This window comes from Schistocerca americana, chromosome 4 (genome assembly GCF_021461395.2).
Source record: "Schistocerca americana isolate TAMUIC-IGC-003095 chromosome 4, iqSchAmer2.1, whole genome shotgun sequence".
NCBI classification, from domain to species: domain Eukaryota; kingdom Metazoa; phylum Arthropoda; class Insecta; order Orthoptera; family Acrididae; genus Schistocerca; species Schistocerca americana.
This window is the reverse complement of record NC_060122.1, coordinates 831,904,545-831,914,072: the sequence shown is the minus strand read 5'-3', so window position 1 is coordinate 831,914,072 and position 9,528 is coordinate 831,904,545.

The window sequence follows — 9,528 nt, the reverse complement described above, 5'->3', positions numbered from 1 at the left end:
GTGGTGGATGACGCGAGGGAGTTCGGCCCTCGCCAGGGAGGAGCTGATTGAAATTCCGGTCGTCGTCCAGGAAGGAATAAACGGTCCGTGTCGGTAGACTGTCGTGAGACGAACGGAGGACGTGCGCAGACGTTGGCCGCAGCGGTGCGGGCTGTGGACATGCGACGGCAAATGGTCGGTACAGAGGATGGGGCAGAGTGACGGTGGCGTTAGTTGGAGTGAAGAGTATCATTGGTTGCAGACAGAGTTCTGCTCGCTTGGGATGAAATATTGTGGCTGCTGTAAGCACTCTGCCTTGGGTACTAAATTTCTAACCGTGACTGAACATTTGTCACAGGCGCTGAGTGTTTTTCGAACTCGAGCTATATTGACCAACTTGTATGTTGCGGTAGTACAAGTATTCTGAAGTTTTAGGGCTTTCTCGCAGCTGGTATTGTGCGGTACCTCTGTTTCTACGCGAATGGAAAAAGTAACCATGCACTGCATTGAAAATAAAAGCAAAGTCTTTACGTTACTTGTCAGTTATGCTGAAGCAGTGACTTAATGGACAGAAATTGTCCACACATATGTTTTTACTGCTTAGCTTGTTATTCTAATTGAGCTTTCTAGTTAAGTTATTGAGCTGCCGTGGTCTTTTCATGTGGCAGTTACTGATTACTTATACTTCTTTATCCCTCTGCGTATGGTATATAAGAAGTTATGCTTGTACATGTCTGTGCGTCCTTGGTGGTTGTTTCAGGTTATACACGATATTTGGGTTACTGCTATTGTAGCCCACCCGGCTAACCGCGCGATCTAACGCACTGCTTACAGAGCGGGAAGGCGTGCCTGTCCCCGGCACGAATCCGCCCGGCGGATTACGGTCTAGGTCCGGTGTGCCGGCGAGCCTATAGATGGTTTTTAAAGCGGTTTTCCATCTGTCTCGGCGAATGTGGGCTGGTTCCCCTCATTCCGCCTCAGTTACAGTATATCAGCGATTGCTGCGCAAACACTGTCTCCACGTACCATAATTACTTTACCACGCAAACATTGGGGTTACACCCGTCTGCAATGAGACGTTCCCGGGGGGGGTCCACTGGGGGCCGAACCGCACAATAACCCTAGGTTCGGTGGGGCGGCGGTGGGGTGAGTGGACTGCTGTAGCCTCTTGCGGGGTTGTGAACCACTGAGGGCTACGCCGGGGACGACGCCTCTCCGTCCTTTTAGGTCCCCAGTTCAATACATACATACACAGATACATACTGCTATTGTGGAGAGGTCTAATTAAGGAAATTGTGATTCTGTGTGCTCCTAGTACATGATTGGGCTTCGGCTGTTAGGGGTTAATCGATGTGTTTGTTATTCGGCCGGTCAGCGGTTAGGGTGTAATTAGAAACGTTGGCTCAGGTCGCTGTGTTGGTGACGAACGCATTTCGGACCGGATCACTACTGTCGGCCTGTCATTTGTAACCTTTTTTCCTGCTAGTTTCCCTAACTGCGCAGGTGCTGAAAATATGACCTGTCGAATGTGTATGTATAATGATCGTTTTTCGACATTAGTAGCCATTTGTAACAGGCTTCGGAAAAATGTACAAAACCGAGTTGTCATAATACAGTTTTGGACAGGGCTGTTTCTCAGCGACCGTGTACAGTTTTCAAACATAGGAATTATACAACCAGCCGGTTGCAAATAACTATTTGGTACATTGACCTCGGTTTCTAAACCTAGTAAGGGTGTCTTCATCAGAAAGAAATTTTCAGAAGCCATAAAATTACATTGTGGGAAAACAATGGCCTGAATTTAGAGCAGCTATGCTCAAGTAAGAAATAAAATAAAACACGTTCCAGGCTTGTCAAGATACGTTGAAACTGTTCTAAAGGAAGCTGTTGAGTACCAAATAGTATGACGCAGGCGTTGAACTGTGACTTTGTGACATCTATTTTAATATCTTTGCAATTGATGCCTGATATTGCTAAATTTTAGTGCCTGTTGGTTTCTAGGGAGGAAAACAAGTGACATATTTAATTACTAAATTGGACGTTGATAGTATGTATTTTTTTTCTTATTTTTAAATTGCAACTATTTCAAATTTGATGTTTGTAGTAGCGTATTGCATCTGTCTCTCACGCCTTCCTGGAAGGCAGAGATCTCAAAAGAAACCTGTTTTTGCTACAATTACAGTGATGTTTGTGATTGGTCTGTGAAACGTTTTACAAATTTCAAACCTCCACCTAGCCAAGGTTTTCGAAGATTAAATTTAGGATTTGAAGAGACTAAGTCGGTACCGGATCATCCTCGTTCAGATAGCCCAAAGTCTGCTATTATAGAAAAGAATCTTAATGTTGTCGCGCAATGTGTTGTGCATTCACCGACGAAGTCTCAAAGAAAAGCGACCAAGGTGAGTGGAATAGCGAGAAAAAGGCTACGAAGGATTCAGAAAAAGTTTAAATTGAGACCTTAGAGGCCTGCTTTACTACGATGCGTAAATGAATACGATCCAGAGAGGCGAATGGAATTCTGCAAGTTGTACACAATCCGACCAGTAGCCGATTCTAAGTTTTGCAAAAGCATTCTTAAGAGCAAGGAAGTGACTTTTAACGTCCACGGCTGAGTCAACAGACAGAACTGTGTCTAAGGGGGTTCTAGGAATCTCCTTGTGGCGATGGAAACAGAGCTAAACTCGTCTGGCGTGAGTGTGTGGGCACGGTTCAAATGGTTCAAATGGCTCTGAGCACTATGGGGCTTAACTTCTGAGGTCATCAGTCCCCTAGAACTTAGAACTACTTAAACCTAACTAACCTAAGGACATCACACACATCCATGCCCGAGGCAGGATTCGAACCTGCGGCCGCGCGGTTCCAGACTGTAGCGCCTAGAGCCGCTCGGTCACTCCGGCCGGCTATGGGCAAGGATTTTCAGCTATGGGATAATCAAGCCTTTTTTATGGTACTGTCATTTCTGCAAATTATTTCGCTGTGCTTCAAGAAGTGTTGTTACAACTGGAAATTAGTCCACTTTCTGAACATTTACATCTACTTAAGGAAAATCTGATACGCCAAGAGGATGGAGCACCCCTACATTATAGAATTACAGCAAGAGACTTCCTAAATAACAACTTTGATGAATGGATTAACAAATGAGGTACTAGTGAATGGCCTCCACGATCCCCAGATATCACACCCATGGGTTTTTGAGTCTGCGGTATGCTAATAAATGTGATTTATTGCGTCATGATGTCGAGCATTTGAAGGAGTGAATCCAGTCAGAGTTTGAAAACCTACAGTCGCGGAAGATATGCGACAAAATTTGTAAACCAGAGTTGAAAAGAGGGAACTTCTGCTTAGAGCAGCATGGAACACACTTTCGGCATCTTTCGTTAATTTCTTGAGCTCTATATTTATTCCTGTGCTGATAACTAAGTTGTATTTTCATTTGTTTAGTATTATTGCACAAAACACAGTATTGGCAACTTACTTATGAGCAGTACCAATGTATTTCAAGCGATCTTATTTATAGACTAATTGCATTTCCCCAGTGTTCTGCCAATAAATCTGTCTGCTACCTGCTTTATCCACTACTGATTCTACGTGGTCGTTCTGTTTCGTAACCCTACGAAGTGTTACACCCAGGTATTTGTATGAGTGACTCTTTGATAACTTGGTCTTAAGATACAACGTTTATCCGTTTTGTGAAGTGCAAAATTTTACATTTCTGAACATTTAAAGGCTAATCTTTTCGCCACTTTAAAAACTTATCGAAGTCCGACGATATTTGCGCATCTCATAGAGAAATGCATTGTGTGCGATAGGTATGAGGTTACTATCAATATTGTCTGCAAGGTCATAACACACACTGTGAAGAGCTAGGTTCGCAAAACACTTCGCTGGGCCACACCCGAAGCTACTTTTAGATACGTCGATGACTCTCCAAGCAAGATAACACGGCGCGTCCTTTCTACAAAGAAATGCCATTCGCAAACTTGGGATACGATCGTACCTTCGATAATAGGCATATGTGTAGAACCATGTCAAAGTTATTCGAAAATCAGCCGGCCGATGTGGCCGAGCGGTTCTAGGCGCTTCAGTCCGGAACCGCACGACCGCTACGGTCGCAGGATCGAATCCTGCCTCGGGCATGGATGTGTGTGATGTCCTTAGGTTAGTTAGGTTTAAGTAGTTCTAAGTTCTAGAGGACTGATGACCCGGGAACTCCTGCTCAGACCCATTTGAACCATTTTTTATTCGAAAATCGAGAAATACGACTTATGCCTGATTGCTTTGCTGATTTATTATACATCTTATTCTTCCTTTCCATTATTAATAATTTCCTGCCTGAATACGCTGCAAAGGAAGCTCATAACAAGTCACTAAACGAAAATGCTGCTCCAGTGGAACGGACACGAAAATGCGTTTGATCAAAACTATCAGTGTCGGCAGACCAAATACAACGGGTAAGCGACCACGTAGCGCGCATGACCTGTTACATAATATATGGTTATATGGATGCGAGGTGTCTGTTCTTTCGGACATGTCCGAAAGAACAGACACCACCCATAATCCGCAGCTCCCATGCATTGTATGTAAATTGGAGGTTGAGAGGGGAAGAAACGAAAGCAAGGAGACGGGGTGACTGCTGTCAGCTGCAGTGGGACATTACGTGGAATCATCGGCGACGAGTGACGATGTATACCGGACTGGGATTCGAACCCGGGAACTCCTGCTCAGTACGCAGGTGCGGTAACCACTGCGCCATCCGGGACACAGCGTTATCGCAACTGCGCGAGATTCACGGCCGACCCACATTCCCATCGAGCACCACCTGTCCATTTCCTCCGCCCTCTGAGATACCCACAGGAGGTCGGACGTATTTTGCATCCGCACTGAAGATGGTGGATCCACTGCTCAGCTGCGCCTATCAAATTATATGAAAGCGAGGTGTCTGTTCTTTCTTTCCGCACCTGCCTAGTAAGCAGGAGATCCCGGGTTCGAACCCCGGTGAGATACAAGTTATCACTCGTCACCGCTGATTCCGCGCAATGTCCCACTGCAGCTGACATCAGTCATCCCCTTTCCTTCCTGTCCTTTCTTCCCCTCTCCATATTTAATTTACATATAACCTTATAAAGTAATCATCGGGCGTGCCAAGAAGTCGACGCAGCAGCGTTCGGGAAGTGCCCTCCTTTGTCTTTCTCGTATGATCTAGACGGGGTCTGCAGCTCCCATGTAGGGTTGGTAAAAATCTGCGCAGATCCTCCACAGCCGCTAGTAAATACAACAGACTCTCGATAATTTCAAGTTCAAGGGACCTCAGAAAAAGAGTATTTGAGCTGGAAGCCCGAGAAGCTTTTATCAGTATACAGGGTGAGTCACCTAACGTTACCGCTGGATATATTTCGTAAACCACATCAAATACTGACGAATCGATTCCACAGACCAAACGTGAGGAGAGGGGCTAGTGTAATTGTTTAATACAAACCATACAAAAATGCAGGGAAGTATGTTTTTTAACACAAACCTACGTTTTTTTAAAAATGGAACCACTTTAGTTTTGTTAGCACATGTGAACATATAAACAAATACGTAATCAGTGCCGTTTGTTGCATTGTAAAATGTTAATTACATCCGGAGATATTGTAACCTAAAGTTGACGCTTGAAACCTCCGACGTTCAATTGCGTGTTGTAACAAACACGGGCCACGGTCGGCGAGCAGCATCTGCAGGGACATGTTTACGATGACGACCGTGTTTACGAGTGTGGCTGCAGTGCACTGTTGTGGTTTGGTCTAGCTGTCGCAGTGTCCGCATGTAGCGCTTGCTGCTATTGTTATTCTGCATTCGTCTCCGCACGCAGACCAACTGTAGTACACCGTGTTACCAGACGTCTGTGATAGTGTAGTGTTGTAGGAACTGTGACCATGGTGTATTCGAACTCTGAAAAGGCGGAGATGATACTCATATATGGCGAGTGTCGACGAAATGCAGCTGAAGCCTGCAGGGTGTATGCAGAACGGTACCCGGACAGGGAGCATCCAACGTGCCGCACATTGCAAAACATCTACCGCCAACTGTATGCAACAGGTATGGTCCGTAACAGGCCCGTCACAGGAGAAGCGGGTGCAGTTGGTGTGTTAGCTGCTGTTGCCATGAACCCACACATGAGTACACGGGACATTGCGAGAGACGGTGGACTGAGTCAAAGTAGTGCCATGCACATACTGCATCGTCACCGCTTTCACCCGTTTCATGTGTCGCTACATCAGCAATTACATGATGATGACTTTAATCATCGAGTGCAATTCTGTCAATGGGCATTAACAGAGAATGCGTTGCAGTTCTACCTGTTTACCGATGAAGCGGGTTTCACAAACCACGGGGCAGTGAATCTACGGAACATGCATTACTGGTCCGTGGACAATCCTCGCTGGCTCAGACAGGTAGAGCGACAGCGACCGTTGACTGTAAATGCATGGTGCGGAATCATTGGCGTCGACGTATGTGGTATCAGCATGATGGTGCACCTACACATTCCGCAATTAACACTAGGCTGACCCTTGACAGGATGTTCGACGGGCGTTTCATAGGACGTGGAGGACGCATAAATGGGCCAGCCCGTTCTCCTGATCTTACACCTCTGGACTTCTTTCTGTGGGGTACGTTGAAGGAGAATGTGTACCGTGATGTGCCTACAACCCCAGAGGATATGAAACAACGTATTGTGGTAGCCTGCGGCGACATTGCACCAGATGTACTGCGGCGTGTACGACATTCATTATGCCAGAGATTGCAATTGTGTGCAGCAAATGATGGCCACCACATTGAACATCTATTGGCCTGACATGTCGGGACACACTCTATTCCACTCCGTAATTGAAAACGGAAACCACGTGTGTACGCGTACCTCACCCCTCATGGTAATGTACATGTGCGTCAGTGAAAAAGACCAATGAAAAGGTGTTAGCATGTGGACGTAATGTGCTGTTCCAGTCTCTTCTGTACCTAAGGTCCATCACCGTTCCCTTTGGATCCCTACGTAATTCGGTGCTCTCCGATACACACGATCGAACAGCGGAGGAGTGGTACTCAAGCGTCAACTTTAGGTTACAATACCTCCGGATGTAATTAACATTTTACAATGCAGCAAACGGCACTGATTACGTATTTGTTTATATGTTCAGATGTGCTAACAAAACTAACGGGGTTCCATTTAAAAAACGTAGGTTTGTGTTAAAAAACATACTTCCGTGCATTTTTTTATGGTTTGTATTAACCAATTACACTAGCCCCTCTCCTCACGTTCGGTCTGTGGAATCGATTCGTCAGTATTTGATGTGGTTTACGAAATATATCCAGCGGTAATGTTAGGTGACTCACCCTGTATATCGCAGCGGAACTGTGCATTCGTGCAATCCTTCCGCAAATTGCTGCAGATTTCAATGCTGCGCCATCAACAAGCGTCACAGTGCGAACCATTCAACGAAATCGATATGGGCTCGTATACCCTTAATGACTGCGCGACACAAAGCTTTAAACATCGCCTGCGCCCGTCAACAGCGATATTGGACTGTTTGTGACTGGAAACATGTTGCCTGGTCGGACGAGTCTCGTTTCAACTTGTACGGAGCGGATGGGCGTGTACAGGCATGGAGACAACCTCAGGAATCCACGGACCCTCCATGTCAGCAGGGGACTGTTCAAGCTGGTGGAGGCTCTGTAATGGTGAGGGCCGTGTACAGTTGGAGTGATATGGGACCCCTGATACGTCTTCATACGACTCTGACAGATGACACATACGTAAGCGTACTGTCTCACCACCTGCATCCACTCATGTCCATTGTGCACTTCGACGGACTTGGGCAATTCCAGCAGGACAATGCGACACCCCACACGTCCAGAATTGTTACAGAGTGGCTCCAGGAACACTCGTCTGAGTTTAAACACTTTCGCTGACCACCAAATTCCCCAGACGTGAACATTATTGAGATGATGATGATGATGATGATGATGATGATGATGATGATGTTTGGATTGTGGGGCGCTCAACTGTGCGGTTACCAGCGCCCGAACAAATCCCCAACCGTTTCTCAGTCCAATCTTCCACCTGCATAAATGATGATGAAATATTAGGACAACACAAACACCCAGTCATCTCGATGCAGGTGAAAATCCCTGACCTCGCCGGCGAACATTATTGAGCATTTCTGGGGTACCTTGCAGCGTGCTGTTCAGAAGAGATCTCCACTCCCTCGTACTCTCACGGATTTATGGACAGCCGTGCAAGATTCATGGTGTCAGTTCCCTCCAGCACTTCTTCAGACATTAGTCGAGCACATGCCAAGTCGTGTTGCGGTACTTCTACGTGTTCGCGGGGGCCCTACACGTTTTTAGCTAGGTGTACCAGTTTCTTTGGCTCTTTAGTGTATGTTCTAGGATGCAGGCCATGTGCAACAACGACAACTAATACATCAATAACAGATTGCAGTTACGATTTTGTACAATTTTCGAGCTTTCGCCCGTCCTGCGATCTAGTGACGTCTGCTAGAACTCTCTCCAAGAGAGCACTAATTTCTTCTTGCAATAAGAATTACAGTCAGTTACGAATTTAACTCTTGCTTACTTCATTTTAATGTTGCCAACTTGTTTTCAAACGGATTAAAATCTGCCGGCCTCTGTGGCTGCTGCTGCTACTCTCGCAGGTTCGAATACTGCCTCGGGCATGGATGTGTGCGAAGTCCTTAGGTTAATTAGGTTTAAGTAGTTCTAGGTCTATGGAACTGATGACCTCAGATGTTAAGTCCGATAGTGCTTAGAGCCATTTGAACCATTTTGATTAAAATCTAGTAACGTTTTTACCTGTTGTTGTAATATCTGAACAGGACAGAAATGCTCGTTTGCAACCTACTCGGTAAATCAAAAAGTCTGTCATAAGGAAATGAATATAGTACTGGGTTCTCTCAAGTAATATTTTTGGCGGGAACGTTTTCGGCTTTACTTCTTACCTTTACCTAGAAATAAGAATAAATGTTGATATGTCTATACATACCGGTATTCTATGAAATTCTTATTAAATTTACTACAGTACAACAGGATTCTGTGCTGTGGTGTGATTCAAAGTTATTTGCTCCTGTCTCTCCCGAAGTTGTCAAATTTTAGACGGAGCCACAGCTTTTTGTTGCGGCTAATTCGTAGTTTCTCGCACATTCTTTGCGCACCCGCCGTGCGAGTCAAACGCCTCGCCATAGTTCGAGCAGGTCTGATACTGTATGACATCCAGTGCAGAAGTATACTGGGGAATCTAGATCCCGTCCAAACTCGAGTAATCTTTTTCCCAGCCATAGAAATCGTGAAATTACTTCCTTCTGTGAGAGTGAAACCATTTTTGCGACTGATTTGTATACTGTAGTATATTATGCTTTCTTGGCGTTGTGTTGGCTGAAGAGCCAACACCGTGTTACTATTAGAGGCCGGAATGCACGCGTTTAACTCACGCAGTCTGGCGTGAGGAGGGAAGGACTATACTGACGTGAGGTCTGGAACATGACAAGGATTGAG